The sequence below is a fragment of the Lagopus leucura genome, unplaced genomic scaffold (genome assembly GCF_019238085.1).
Source record: "Lagopus leucura isolate 7727_CA_CO unplaced genomic scaffold, USGS_WTPT01 Super-Scaffold_100017, whole genome shotgun sequence".
Taxonomy (NCBI): Eukaryota; Metazoa; Chordata; class Aves; order Galliformes; family Phasianidae; genus Lagopus; species Lagopus leucura.
The window spans coordinates 14,284,680-14,301,114 of NW_024962271.1; the positions used below are offsets into that span (position 1 = coordinate 14,284,680).

The 16,435-nt window shown below is 37.5% G+C and overlaps 1 long non-coding RNA gene across 1 annotated transcript in view; it reads right to left on the reverse strand.

Moving 5' to 3' along the window:
• Window positions 1-497: 497 nt before the first annotated feature.
• Window positions 498-16,435, reverse strand: part of LOC122183405 — a 37,796-nt gene continuing 21,858 nt past the window's right edge. Inside the window, exons 3-7 of the long non-coding RNA XR_006180255.1 lie at window positions 7,083-7,235; window positions 6,676-6,814; window positions 5,732-5,920; window positions 4,668-4,788; window positions 498-929 (exon numbers count right to left, since the gene is read on the reverse strand). This is a non-coding gene — a long non-coding RNA (uncharacterized LOC122183405). The remainder of the gene's footprint in view (window positions 930-4,667; window positions 4,789-5,731; window positions 5,921-6,675; window positions 6,815-7,082; window positions 7,236-16,435) is intronic.

A 16,435-nucleotide genomic window follows, 5' to 3' on the forward strand; every position in this document is an offset into this window, starting at 1 on the left:
ATATTGCAGTATGTAAATGTATTCAAGAATATATAGATACATACCATGCACACATACTAACACGTCTGTACTAAACACACATGTACTAAATATGTTCTTCCCTTTGGTGTACTGTAGAAATTTTTAATTTAAGATGTCATCTGATGCAAGTCAGTCCATTTTATCACTTAATAAGCACAGAATTGCTTTATAAACATAGATAATAAGTAAGCACATGGCATGCAGATGGAATTAGTTCTGCCCTTTCTCTTCCCAATTTGCTGGAGTTGTGATAAAATGCTCTGACAGAGCTGTTTTATAAGTGCCAATACTACCACACCTCCTTTCCACTGCCCTCTGTTAACGTGGCACACCCTTGTTTGACAGGAAATATCACCTTGTGTTCAGTCTTTCTTTGATTTTCTCAAGTAACTATTTCAAGTGCAGTGTGACATAGTTACAATACATTAAGATTGTGTCTTTTTTACACATAATTGTATGGTGGTAAGCAAAAGGGAAAGACTCCTAGGGCACACAGAAGAGAAAATTGCCTGGCATAACCTGGGTGTGGCTATGCAGTGAGAAGAGTCAACATACTGATAGTGCTCTAGGTAAAGCAGATGTCTGAGACACAACTTGGACTTACCATCATTCAGCTGCTGCTGCTAACACTGTGGGTAAAGTAGTTGCCTGAGACGTTGACTTAGGTTGACTTGCCATCATTCAACTGTTGCTTCCCATTGTCCAGTGCTTTGCTTTATGTGGATGGGGAGACAGACAAGTCCAACCTCCTTGTCCACAGGTTATGGGCTGATTTTGGCCTCTCCTCTTTTTTTTTTTTAAGATAGATTAAATCCTTACATGCACTATAAAAAAACATACCTGCACTGAAGTAGCAGAAATAGGAGCTGGGTGGCCTGCCATAATATGTGACGAACTGTGCCCTAAAGCTGTGGGTTTAAAAGATAAACACCAGTATAAAAGATAAATACCAGTTTCAGGCATACCTTGTTCATCCAGACTCATTTATTCATTCTAATCCTCATTTATTCATTCTAAGTCATTGCTGTCCTTCCCAATCTTTCATAGCTACTATCTGTGGGGCTGTACCCTGAACTGGCTTTGAAATACCTATCCTGATCTAGAAAGCTAGATACAATTCATTTAAAACTGGTTTTAACTGTTTTGTTCCATTTGGAACAGCACACAAACTCAGTTTGGATGCATATTCCTTAGGATGAATCCATTCCCCCATTTGGTTCAGAGGTTGGTCCCACACACAGTTATCCTAAGCAAAAAGAAGTGACTCGTGGGAATAGGAAGATATGGAGGGTACTAATGCATTAGAGTATTATGAATCCATGGCCTTAAAGCACATGAAGTGTTTGTGTGGCCAGTCACTACCGAATACCTGCAGCTGTCACTAAAGGCAGACAGACTGGCTATCGCTGTAACAGACAAGTCATGTTGGGTAGCACTTTACACCTACTTCGCACAGGCATAAATTGTAAGACTCTGAAGATCAGATCTGGTCCCTTCAGATCTTTGGTTTACTTTCTATGTGGGTAGGAATCCACGTCTGATGATGTATCTACAGTAGGAAAAAGCATGTTTTTGCGGTGCAGAATTTTGTCGAAGGCAATTCCATCTTTAAATTCTTGCCAGATGAAAGTACTAGCAACCTGACTCACCTGCAAAATTGAAGCTTATGCTATTCATCTTTATTCCCTGGGAAGACAAACATGACAAAGGGTGTAGATTCTGTTTCGTATTAAGTGTTCTGCTTTGTTCCTCACTTTCAGGTAAGCCGTTCTGTATAGGATGAGGTTTTTAGTAAATGAAACAAGGCTTTTCCCTTTAGCCACATTTTTGCGACTATATAAATTTATCCTCTTTTCCTCACATCTTGCAAAAAGGGATTTTTAAAAACATTCCTTTGCATTAGCATTGAAAGCACTGAAAGACATAATGCATCCAACCCCTGTGAAACTGCTGGATGCAGGGAAACAAGGTGCAGCTCACCACCTAAATCAAAGATTTTATGCTTTAATCAAAGAGACAGCTTGCATTCTCAGCTTTTGATTTCCACAAAGCTTGTTTGTTTTACTTAAGGCTAGTTTACTACACCCGTGTTACCATGGAATTGCTAGGGAGCTAAGCCACACCTTTATGAACATACTTAGCACTTCCTGCACAGAATAGCCTTAAGAGCAGTCTCCTATATGCCAAAGAGATAATAGGAAGAAAAAGAGCATGAATGACTACATCTTAAGATCTTGGCTAGCTGGCAAAGCCATTGCATGTCACCTGTGTGTTCTCATACAATAGTTCATGAAAGGTTTTTGGGCAGTGTTTACTGAGAGATGTATTTTTTCAAATAAATTTATACTTAGGATATTGGTAATATGTCTCCTATCCTTTCATCATCTGAATCCAGCTCTTCCACTGGTGACTGCTCTGTGACTGGAAGAAAACAAATGGTGGATTGCTCTCAAATCCTTCTGGGGTAATACATATTCTACTACTGTATTACAGTAATGGTAGACTGGCAGGATGAGGGTTCATTATATGTAAACAACCCTCCTTCTCTCAGTGCTTTTTGGCAGTGTGGTATTATTGCTAGTTTACTTACATCTTCCTTTTCCTGGTTCACCTGCAATTTGAATTATATCAAAATATGTGTCAGTTTTGACCGCTCCTTAATATTTATATCAAGATAAGGACTTTTTATTACATAGTAAAGACATAATTTTTAAAATACATATTCAGTACTATAAAAATCAAAGCACAAAACTTTCTGCTGAAACTTATGCTGCCTGGAGTTGCCTAAAGCACATTGAACACTCAGAAACCTCTCCTTACTGATGAATCATTCCAGTTGTTTCACAGATTCTTCCTTTAACCTTCTGACTGAGGATATAAAACTATCTTTCATTTTATTGACACAGCGTTCTGCAAATAGGCCAGCAGTAGAGTTTGTGTAACAGTAAAGAAAAAAAGTAATTTCATATAAAAGACTGGGACTTCAGATCATTATTTCTTAGAGTTCTGGTAACATGCTACAGATGACAGTAGCTGCGAATGCTTGGGTGGATGGTAATGATGACTTATACGGTAGCTACTGGCACTGCAGCAAGGTGGAATACATAAAAGCAATTGTATTCTGTAGGAACATGACCACTATCATCCAGTTCATGGACACAAAACTATTTCAAAATCACAACAGGTAAAAGAAATGACAGAAAATCAACAGCATTATCATGCAACATTCCCTTCATAATTTGTTAAAACAGGAAAATATTTACAGACAACACCAGAAACTTAAAAATTACACCAGAAAATTAAAAACATTACACAGTTACTATGATTATCCTCTTGCTATTAGTAGGATTAAACCTGCAGTATAGATTACCATGATACAGGCTCAAATGTAATAGGAAAAGATTCACACTTTGAGTTACAATTTGGTTCCACAGGCCTTAAAGCAGTATAGATATACTGTGCATCTTGGGATTTTAATTGCTGCAGAGCAACATCGTTCTCTACCCCCATACAGTCACAATGTACTACTGAGAAGTGGCAGAGAAGAGGTTGTGAACATACATACACTGAAACAAGGCAAGTGAATATAAAGTAACAGCCAGATTCATTTATTTGTGCAGTTTATCTGTAGTAGCAACCAAAGCCCCAGTATGCAAACAGCCCAGGCAATTGGGGGCGGAGGTACGTAGTCTACAGCCCTGCAAAGAAGTCATGTGAAGCAATACTCTTTTATTAGCAGTCTTTCTCAAGACTTGGCTCAAAGGGATTTACAAATCACTGTATACACAGTCATGGAGCAACTTCTTCATTGTTGTATGGTCAATATGCTGCATAAGGCAGAAAAGTGGGGTTTTTTTGTGTTCTCAAGTAGAATAGAAGACATCCCTTTCTTAGTAGAATCTTAATGGACGTGCAAAACAGATTAGCAGTCAGGATTATATAGTCTACAAAAAAGTTAAATCTGTTTCAGGAAAAGGGCTAATTAAGGCAAGAGTGTAAGACAGGCTCACAGGTTTCTAATTCTTGGCAACAAATGTTCATTGTCATGTGCTGTTATTTAATACCAGATTTACTTTCCATTGTTCATTTCTTTCCACAGTGCAATCACAGCTAGATTAGAAGCTTGTCACACCTCAACAATGGCATTTGCTTAGCTTTGGGCATGATGGTTTATGCAATGGATGAGGAATACTGAAGTAAAGATGTTCAGGAATGTGTTCTCAAACTTATAAAATCTTACAACTGTGTCCCTGAGTGAGAAAGTTAATTTTAAGAGTGTGCTTTATATATGAAGCTTAGGAATCTGTATCTTCTAGAGCTAAAAGAGAAAGAAAAAAAAAGACATACAAAGCTAACTTCAATTTCAAATACTTCAATGGCATCAACCTTGAATTCCAGAGAAGGAAAAATATAAAAGTTCAATTTTCTAATCTATTTCCTAGAGCAAAATACATTATTTCAATAACATAATGTTAACATTGACATTGCAAGCTGACCAAAGATGTAGAATCATAGAATCATAGGTTAGAAAAGACTTCTAAGGATGTCAGGTGCAACTATCAACCCATTGCTATCATGCCCATACTGCGTACTGTACATGCTCATACACATGGAGCTTTGCTTATATATTCTTTTTCATTCCTTACCTTTGTGCTCCTTCAGCGTCTGAGAGAAAGGCAGACACATGATCTGTCTCCCTTTTAGCCTTTCTGGCTTCCTAGAAATCTTCCTTTGGTTTCTATGTGTTCTACACTTTATCTCAAGCACCTGAAAACGCAGAATATAAACTCAGCATACAGCAACACAATGATTACAAGACTGTATATACCACGGTTTCCCACGATAATAGTGAAAATAAAATGACAAGTATAAATTGAATACATATTTAATACACTGTTTAGGACACACAGTACAACTGGCCTCTCTCCTCCAATGAAGGAAAGAAAGTGACACTCCATGAAACAGTGTCTTAATAGAATGAAATTCACACCTGCTACAGTGCCATTCCATTATACATTTAATATTTACACACTTGATTTGAACATGACTTTTCTACCAGCAGTACATAGGAGTGTTCTTGGTTATGGTTTTTTTCCCCCATAATGTTTGCCTAGGAAACAAACAGTCTTTCCATTCAGAATGCCCCTTCAGGAAACCTTTCCTCCTCTCCTATCAGCAGTACCATTATGGAATATTCAAGAACTGCTTAAGTTACATTACTGAATTGTCAGCACTGCGTGCATTTTAGAATTAAATGGATATTTTTTATATGTTGATTATGACCTAAATAGTACTATTGGAATGGGTATATATATTTTCATTATCTCCCTTTTTCTCTCATTTCTCCTCCCCATTTGTGCATAAATGCATGCATACCCAGCATTGCCACAGTCATAGTCAAGATGTCTCACTTTGCTACCCTTGATACAACAGCAGGGTGAATAGAAGAATTCCCGGTGAGGATTTGGGAGCTCAAGATGCCTGCTCCTACTAATAAAGAGCCTGAAATTGCATTTGCGTCACAAATGAAGAGGTGTTTGTCTTCTTTGGAGTGAGATGGAGATATGTTTCATTTAATTAGAAAAGTACAAAAGAGTTCTATGGCAGGTTTTAGTTCAGAGCAGGATTGTGACTGAATCTTTCTGAGGGTGTGCACAGATCCCAGATGTGAAGCACTTCACATGCCTAGAAAAGACCTAGTATTTCTTACCATTGAACCCATTTCTCAAGAAGTAGCTTGAGTGATGTGACTGATGTCAGCTGTGATGGCAGCGTCCTGCACATAACTATTCTGATGCGTAGGGGTTCATCTACTGCTTCCTGCTAAGCAAACTCAATAGAAGTTGGCAGATAAAAGACTCCATTGTTTCACAATCTTCAGTAATGCAAGGGTGAATTTCTGTTGAAATGTAAAGCAACAATGGATTCCATTATTTTTAAATACATCAGCTATATTATAGTTATTGGACGCTGGATCTGTATGAGAATAGATCAGGAGAATTGCTCCTGCTGTACCGGATGCATTTTATTTCGCCACGGTAGGACATGCAATGAACACAGGTATGAGGGTTATTCATGATACTGAACTTCGTTTTGAAGAATTCAAAACGTTATTTTCTTTGCCCATTGCTAAGGAGAAGAATGATGCTAATGGAACTGTCTTTTAATCTCTACATGACTATATATTGGCTTGGACAGAGCTACGCTCTAAAAAGTTGAAATTAGTGGATGAGACCTTTAAGGGGACATAATATCATGATGCATTTGTGTTTCACCATGAAAATATGAACATCTTAAAAGAAATGCACTGGCAGATGGTGGTGGCACAGTACCCTACAGCAGTGCTCTGCATTTCAATCTCACGCTTTAATCAAATGGTAGGTGCTATCATCTGAAACAATACCTAATTATGGAATTCCTCCTCCTATGGTCTCCTATTTAATTACAGATTTATATTAATTTGTATGAAATAGAAAAATGAAACGTTAAGCTGTACCTAGCCTACTTCTGTTGTTGGACCATTGGGCTAATCATACCCTATTCAGATTAACGAAGTCAGCCTTCAGTGACTAACAATCTGAAAATATTCTTGGTTTTGTTGGCTTTACAAAGCATAATGGAAGAAACCTCTGCTCAACAGTTGCACATCCTTACCCTTCTGCTTCTCCTGCTTTGTTCAACGTAATTCTAATAATTCTCCTTAATGTCTTGGGAATGATTAGACATTTGTATGTTCTCTGGATTTATTTACTTTTTTTACTCTGAAGATGTGTTTCAAAATAAGTAGTTGTACCTAAAAAATACAGGAGACATGTTTAAACAGTAGCAAGTTTCACACTTCATATGCACTACAAAGAAAACCACAAAATAATAGACATATCCAGTTTTAAATATAAAATATGTATGTTTACATACATGTAATATTGACATGTGGGAATCAGATATGAGACTTTCATAACATTGAGGTGATACATAGAAACTTTGAAGAGGCCATGGATATTCTTTTCCCATTTGTAAGCATGCATTTTTGTCTATAGCCCACACAGAACTTTGAAAGTCACCTTTGAAAATGTTCTTGTACAGTGGATCCACAATACACTCTAGCCAAGAGGACAAATGCTTCTACTGCAGTTGCTCTGCTGTACAGCTTGTCTCAATAAGGAGCATTTCAACTTGTTAGAGAAAGACTTTATCTTCTGTCTTGAGTCATAGTTCTGAAAAGGGGAAGAGGAAAATCTACATCATTGTTAGTGTTTGTTAATAGAAACTGTATCACATATGGTAAATTGAAATACCAGTTTGTTTGTTCAGGCTAGCTTTTATCATTAGTATGTTAACCCTTACTGAATAATGTGGCATCCTCTGCTTGAATGTTTTCTAGTTATCAGGATAGTCAAGCTATGCTCTAGAAAGTGAACACAATTCATGACTTAATTCACGTAATCTACAGCCAATCATTTTTCCTTGTGAATTGTTGCTAGGTAATACAGAAGTAGGTACTAATATTTGGCCAGACAAAGGCATTTCAAAGATCTGTTCAGCCTTTAAGTAAGGAATGGACTTGCTATAGATTACTTTAAACAGTTTTGTCAACCATAAAACACATCCCATTTGCTTGTCAGAGCTTCTAAAAAACTATGTATAGCCATTGTGGTCTTCAGACCAGGGCAGGACACACGATCCAATTTCTTTCAAAGTCATCATCTGCTTAGCTTTCAACAAAAGGTGTTCTATGACATCTGGGATAATTTTGCCCATACACTGTTAGGGAGTATTCACATGATCCTTTCTGCTGGATACTCTGTATGACAGGAAACAGAAGGGTTATCAGTGATAGCATATTAATACGCAGCACTGCCAGGAAAATGCTGAGCTAAGGTTTATTACTATCTTGGCAGTTTCTTAAACTGATACATTGCTCTGCCACTTAGTGTATGTGGTAAGATTACTGCAAACTTGGCTGAGAGCATTTGCATCTTTGTAAGCATTGTTTCATTGCATGATATCACCGAAGGAAACAAATGTCAAAGGAGAAGTCACACCTAAATCTGAAGCTTTAATGGTTTAATGAGGTATAAAACAGGCTCACATGAGCATCTGCAAGTTTGAATTGTATTCTGAACTTCAACTCTGTTTAGGAAATCTTTAGTTTGATGTTTGTCTTTTCAAGCAAAACTTTTCTTGAAGCAAAATATTACAGCTAAGCTGGTTTGACAGCTTGCCACCAGAAGTGGGAGGTCCTTCTTGTTTCCCCACTCTTTTCTTTCACAGCTTCATATTTCTCATCTCTTTATACATGCGGTGGTTGTGGTCAGACCCAGGCTGAGCCAATGCAAGTTGTTAAATCATCAGTAAAACATATTTCAGTCATCAACACGACTTTGTTCTGCAGGGTTACTGCCAGAGCCTGCATACAAAGAGGGGCACAGTCAAGAGGGGGATCAAACCATAAAATCGTCCAAAGCCGCAATGCAACATTCTTCTCATGACCTACTGTACCAAAATAAATAAATAAATAGATAGATAAATAAATAAAAAATCTATACATGTTTTTGCATGTGTGTTTGTAACCAGGAGCGGCCTAGACCCCCAAAACTATCCTTTAGCTAGATTAATTTACAGTTTCACATTGTATGTCTTTTTTTGATAGGCAAGTTGGGTTTAGAAGAGCTGCTTTTGGAATACTGCTACCAAGAAGAGTGATCATGGCATTCTAACCTCATAGGGTCCCTCAAAACAAGTGTGTTAGTTTGAGGTGTGACAAGGAACAGACTAAGATTTTATACCTGGAATATTAAGGTACACATTCTCATCAGTTCAGTATAGACCAAGCCTCCTTACTGGTCTAAAGACACAACATTTACCTCATAGATGCATGTACTGAAGGAGACAAAGCAACACAGTGAGATTGAGCAGTAAGCTGTCTGTTAGTGAATGGGTCATGCTTTCATAGTTGCACAGCGGTGTTATTTTAAATATCCACAGCAACCATTTTAGCCTCTGGGTAATCTTTCAAATTAATTATGGAATTTTACATTTTCAAACTTTTTCAGAGTGAAAACTAACAGAGAGATGAAATGGCTAGAGAAGAACAGAAAAGCACCGTCTTTAAGCTTCCTATAAAAATCAAAGCATGAGACAGAGAAACTGATCTTGGACAGAGCTGCCAGTGTTCGATTCCCACAGCCTCACAAAAGCTTGCTGGTATGAAGGACAGACCTTTTCAACACATCAGACACACAAGCATATGCATTTTGTGTGTGCTCCCTAGGCACCTCCAAACAGATTTATGTATAGCAGTGTGCATAGACAGAGCCTTTGAACTGTTGCTTTAAGTACAATTTCAATCTGCTATGAGGTGATTCCGATTTTTGAGAAAAGGATTCAATCTGACAACTGGAGTGGTCATTTTAGGAACATCCTGATCCTATCAGCCAGCTTTGCTCATGAATAAATACCATGCAGCCAGATTCTTTTCTTCCCCATCCCACCTCTTAAAAACAAAAGCAGCCTCGGGCTATTAAGCCTTCCCCCATCACCCGTTAATCCCCAGGAAACAGCTTCTTTCTCAACTGTTTTTGCTTAACTGATGCAGCATTTAACACCTCAGATGAATCAACACTGGGCAGCTAGTCAGCTTCTGACTTCACTGCCGTTTCAGTTCCACAACACTAAATTAGGATTTCAGGATTCAGATGACTAGCATTTTAGGAGGCCACTTTAGAACCCACAGTCGCCTCTGACACCTTATTTGCTCTTCTTCCTTTGAATCTGTAGATTCTGGTAATGCAATTCACTCCTCCTGCATAGACCGTTCTGGTAACTCATGACATCTACATTGTGTAAAATGTTTTATCAGCACGGAAGTTCTTCAATCAAGTTTTTTAAGTTCTAGGATTCATATTTACAGTTATTCCTTATATGACTTTAGCATCAAAATAAAATATTCAATTGATATATTCACTGAAGAGAAAGCAGTTTCAGTGAACAGAAAAACAGTTCTCTTTCTCAGTTGAGCTTAATAAGATATGCTGCTGGATGACAGAAATGGGAGGACAGGAGAATCAAAGAGAATCCCCTAGGAATCCTTTCTGCAGTGTGCATTTATTTTTTAATATATTATATATATTTGTACATACACATTTTTTCAAGCAGTTATTCAAAAGGATGGATATGGATGAAAACCCTTGATTTTTGCAGGAGTTCAATTTGTTTCTATGTGTACTTCTCCTCCACCTCCCCAAGCCATTTTATTGAGCTGAGTGGCCTCTATGTGTAACAGAAATAGCATTAGTCAGCAAGATCTTGTCTTTAGTTTTTAAAGCTTATAACCAGCAAAGGAAATGACCCAGAGAGCAGAAAAGGAAGTCTCTACTTTCTTTGTTTCTATTCCACCAACTCTTCACTGTCTCTACCAGGAAGAATGTATCGTCTTTCAAGCAAGTGATGTTTTTTCATTTCAGCTTTGCCCCTAACCTCCTCCAGCATCCTCACCGGGTGAGGCTATGGGTTACGTTTGCTTAGCAGCCTCTAGCGGCTCACCACAGAAGTTACCAAAGGCTGTATCTTCACGTGCAGCAGCCACAGCATATTTCTGCTCACTGTGCTTTGCCGGGATGCTCATAACCACATAGTAGCCTATGAACAAGGATGAAGAAAGAAAATAAAAAGATAAGCCAATTCCACTGAGCTGTGTGCCATAGGAGTTAATTTTTCTCTGAAACATTTACATGTTGGTGACAAAAGTGATAAATGGTGATAAGTGGTGATAAAAGAAACAGATACAAAGAAAAGAAGAAGCAATAGCCACAAGGTGCTTGATTTGTCCCAAGTGCACTACATATTCCTTACAGTAACTTCTGTCTTGGACCTTATGAGTTCATTCTTCAAGTTTCAAATAGAAACCATAGATGCAAGATTTCAAAGATTTCTCTCACATTCTAATAAGAAACTCTTCTAGAGGTTCCTCTTCCATCCACAAACGCAAGCCCCTACAATTTGAGACCTTAAAGTGTTTCTAACAAATACAGCAATTGCTTACTGGAAAACTAAAGCATTGTGCAAATCCTTGTAAATGTTCTCCCATTTTTAAGAGAAAAGCAAAGAATTAGAGACACCAGAATCACAAATCTAGCCAGACTACCTTTTGAGTCTTGAGCAGACAGTAGGTGAAAGGAAGGAGGTTTAAGATGTGTCCTGAAGATCAAAATCAAGCATGTTTACTAGGAATGATAAACCTCAGTTGCCTACACTTAATTTCATGCTATTAGGAGTTAATTGGTAATACATCTTTTTTTTTTTAAATGAAAGTGCATCTGACCTGTATTATGGTGAACAACAAAGTGTTGAACAACATCCTAGAATAGAATGAAGTTATAGAATGAAGTTACAGAATAGAATAGAATGAAGTTATAAGCATAGTTTCTGACTTCTCAGCTATCTACATTAAAATATTGCATATATTCTAGGCTACTTCCACAGGGATAACTCAGTTTACCACTGAGCATTGTAAAGCAGAACTGCATCTAAGAACTCATCTGTACTTTTCTTCCTGTCTTATTTCCGGGTATCCAGATAGTTGATGACATGGAAACCAAAGACAAGGCTATTTGATAGGGCATTGCTACTCCCTGCATTGATAACAGCTCTCTCCAAGCTCGAATATTCTTCATCTCAGCTAATCCTCAGGTTTTAATGAAGCTGTACAGGAAAAAAGCTTCCAGTTGATTTCAGATTTTCTGGACAATGAAACTGGTGAGTACAGAACAGTGAGATTTGCAATGTGAAGTTCTCATCTATATTTCTTCTTGAGAAAAATAAGATTAGTGTAATCAAGTGCGATATTTGGTCCTTTGTAATGGGTAAGAACTGGTTTATTTTAACTGCCCTTGTGGCCTTCCTGTTGATTTAGTATCCTGAACACTAACACAGCAACTGTGTATACATGTAAATAGGCTTTCTGTTGTGCTAATTGGAATTACATTTACTTATTTGGACCTGATCTTCTTCTGAGATTCTTTCATATTAAGTCTGTGATGTAAAAAAAAAGGAACTATTCATTTCAGCCTACTATCCAGTTTAACCGACTGTAATATAAACTGCTTTTCAAAACACCCATAACCCAGCTGTTCTTTCACAAAAGCTGAAACTATAGACTGCTGTCAGTTTGTCTCACATTTTACCTTTTCTCCTTAGTTAATCTCTCAACTAATGGCCTTCATCACACTGAAAAACTCTGTCCTCCAAATTCTGCTTCAGAAAGGAAGTTTAAAACACTTTGTTTAAAAAAAGCAAACAACTTGAAGTCAGGAAATTCAAAGATGAAAATTCAGTATAACTAGGAAGAAAAACCCAAAACTTGTGACCTTACATCAATATAGCCATGGAATGAAGGCTAAATCTGTGCTGTGAAAGAATTTTATCAAGGCTCAGGCAGTTTTTTTATTTTCACAGGAAAGTACGTTCATATGCTTAAAGAACTGAACACACCCAGACATTAAGAAAATTTCCTTAGTGAAGAAAGCATATGAAAGAAGTGGGAACAAGAACAAAAGGACATAAACCACCTTAAAAATGCCATTTATTTATAATGCCAGAATTCAGGGACGCTGAAAATATTCTTTTCCACAATGCTGCCCAGGGCTGCAGCTTTCCTCATCATCATGTAATGAGGAAGTAGCTGCACAGTTTGATCAGGGAGAGAACAGCTCCACAATCCAGAGGCAAAGCCTCAGACTAGACCTCATAGGAGATCATCTGAGTGGACCAAAAGGATTTGTGGCAAAACAGATACTAGGATTTTACCTAGCATATTCCATGATCTTTGCTCTGTTTAAGAACTGTGAATCATAGCAGCTATATAACACAGTTGATGCTGTGTGACGCATCAGCAGGCAAGCCCTCAGGTAGTGGAAGTGAGGACTGAGATGTCCAGATTTCCATTATTATCTCCACCTCTGCAGTCAGAGTTCACTAGTCAAAACTTGTCGGAACTGATTTTTAGGTTTTGATGATCAGTCTCCTGTAAGTTAAGGTGTCTGTGTGTTAGCTGTTCCTTATTAGCTTTGCGTTGCCCTCCATTGTATTTCTGATACCTTGTCATATTTGGAATACAGAATACTTTCATTCTACTTAATATCACATGAGATGATATCTTACTAGCCTCTGCTCCTGTGCAGAGGCTAGTCCTGTTTCTTCACAACTGCATGAGCTTACCTTTCCTTGCCTTTCATTTCTACAGTCCAGACACAGAAGTTTCACAAAGCAATCACAAGGCATAAGCAAGATCTGCTACACTGAAGTACTGTCACCCCTGAAATGTAAGTCAGCTGCATGAAGGAAGGAAACCAGTAACAGACATCTTACAATAGAGAGCACAGAGCACATCTGCTGTGGCTGAAATCACAGGGGAAAATTTTGGTAGGAAACACAATTATCATACTGGAATTTGGCAGCACCACCTGGATTGACGTTCTTCCTTCATAGCAAATCAGGGATTTTTGATGACTGGAAGTAAGAAAAGTCTTGGTTTTCCTTTCTTTTTTTTCCTAAAAAGCTGCCACTTTCATCAAAAGATTGATCCAGTATTGTCAGAAGGGCTTCTTCTCCAAACTAGAGCTTACATCCAAATACAAATTGGAAGAAATAACTACTTGGATTAGTAACAACAGCTTGGATAGTTTAGCATAGTGCTTTCTACAAAAATGTTCTAGTAACAATTAATTTTCATCAAAATACTTTTTTTTAAAAAGTAAGATTTTCTTTACCACAGCTCAACACCTGAAGTTGGTAGAAAAGAACACTGAATAGAAGAACATGCATGATCTCTGAGTTTATCTGAAGGATATCTTCGTAGATCCTATAAATAAGTCTCTTATTTCAAAAGAGTAAATTTTAGTGCACAAGAAGGACTACTTAATGAATCTTCATCCATCAAAGACTGAAAGGAAGGGAAAGATCAAAGTGTGTTTACAGTCAAGATGCTAAAACTATGTATGTTACCCGAACTACAAAGAAAGGCTTCATCCATAACAAGATAAATAATCCATTCAGAAAGACAGAGATCTCAATTAGTGTCTCATATGAAAGTCTCACACTTTATACAGCACAGCTAGTCATGTACAAAAGGTTTTCAGCACAGCAAAGGTATTGACTATATACGAATCATGTAAAACATTATCATAAAATTAATTACTAGGGTCTTTTAATTGCTGCCATTGTTTGTGTTTGCACATGTAAACTTGGTGTTCTGCTGTAACGTTTTGTTATATTAACTTAGAAATTCATTATAAAGGACTTCAGCTTTAGACAGAAATTCAGTGTTATGAAACTCATAAAACCATGATGTCTACTTATTTTGAGATAACAGATACACATTAATATTACTCAAGTTTTAACACTAGTTTTTTTTCACTAAAGAGCAATAAAACAAAAGCACTGGACAACAGGGCTTTGGGTTCACGTTCCGTTCTGCACTGCCCTGCATGGATCTCTACATATAGCTGAAGTAATAAGGATCTTGTCCTTTAGAGAGAAAAATCAACTAAATTTTTTACTTACTAGTTACTTTGCAATATGCAAAATATAATTATTTGCTTATGAAAAAAAAAATCAATAATGAAAAGTAGTATTTTTATTTGGGATTTTTCTTTGCCTTCGATACCCTACTAACACTGGTATTACTATAATACTATTACTATTAACATGACAGTGAGAGAATGAAACTCACCACTGTCAAAGGAACAGTTATTGGTCTATTTTTCTCTGCTAAATGGAGATAAAAATAATATAACTTAAAAGTTCTGACCACACAAATCTCTTTTTGTTACTGTCTTTAAATCTGCTATAAAATTTATTGGGAGCCATATTTTAATGTCAGCATGCAGCAGTCATGTTATTTTCTAATCAGACTACTTCAGGTGTGCTTCTTTCCTATACATATGTCAGAGTGAGAGTCCTGAAGTTAGAATTACCAGAAGGCAACTAAGCAGTCATAGAGATGCTGATGAAAAATTGTTCCCAGCTATATACTTCATTTCTGCCACACAGAGGTTCAGATGCTTACGGATCAAACACTGATCTACTGTAGATTCAGAACACCTTGCTATAAACAGCAGTTTAGGAAGTTATCTGAGAGTGGCTTTGCAGTTCTGACTAACAAAGCTAAGCTTGCCGTGTGTCCTTCCCCTATGCTCTTTGTAGAGGTTCAGCACAGTTGATTGTGAAGCAGTCACTGCAGTGCTGCAATTTAGAATCCAACACTCTGAAGAGAATATCACACATTTTAGTGTTATTTAACATGGTAGGCTGTAAAACACAGAAAAAGTATGGCAGAAAAGCAACTGCTGCATGAGTAGCTGTAGCATTCCCAAAGAGCAGCAAGGGCAGTGTGAACTGCAGTCAAAGCAAAGCGTCCTTGCTCATGAATCTCAGCTCTCAGATATCTTCTTGACAGAGTCACTAGCACATACACAGGTCTAGAGATGTCATGAGCCAACCCAAGCTTGGGCCAGAATATTAATCCAGTTCCTGAGGCAAACCTGAGAACAGAACCAAGTTATCTTCTCTTCATTTTATGCACACATGCACTAGTTTACATGTAAAAACTAGCGATTGTGACAATGAAAAAGGGAAACTGTGTTTCAAGTATCTATTCAATAATTTAACTGGCGACCTGAAGCTTTAAACTCTCAAAAGCTCTAACCATTCTGTTCACGCTGTTTAGGAATCTGATAGAAGATTTTTCAGTTGATTCCTTCAATTTTCATCAGAAACAAATAAAAAGGGAAGAGCCAGTTTCACTGCTAGCCTGGCTAAAGTCTACTGTTGAAGCAAGACCTTCCCAGCAGCAATTACTCAGTGCAACAGACATGTTATTACTTACAACTGAAGATTCACCAACCCTGCCCCAAGGGGAGAACAGCTACTGCACCTGTCAGCATGCAAATATGTTTGGTATGTTCAGTTACATTCACTGGCAAGCCAGTGAACCCACTAACAAAAAGATGGGGTTTTACTACATTGAGGCACGTATTTTCAAGAAATCAAAACAGCTGCCTAAAGAGACACTCAAAAAACTGGGAAATAAAATTTGCAAGGTTTTACAGTTCTATAAAAGACACCCAGATCCCCTAAGAAAACTCTGTCAGTTCCAATGCATCCTGAGTGCAGTCTGAGTGTAGCTTCAGGCTGTTAACTCTCCCTAATCCAAAATGCAAAATTGCTTTTGGGTGACACAACCCTCATGCTTTTGGTTGACTTCATAATGTTTTGAGATGATTTCTTCTAAATCCAGAATCATTTAACCAATTGAAAAGCATTATTTAAGCTACATTAAAGAATATTTCTGTTTTAACATATTAAAAAAATATTTCATCATTTGCTGTGCACTTCAAATTTCTTGATATTTCAGGCC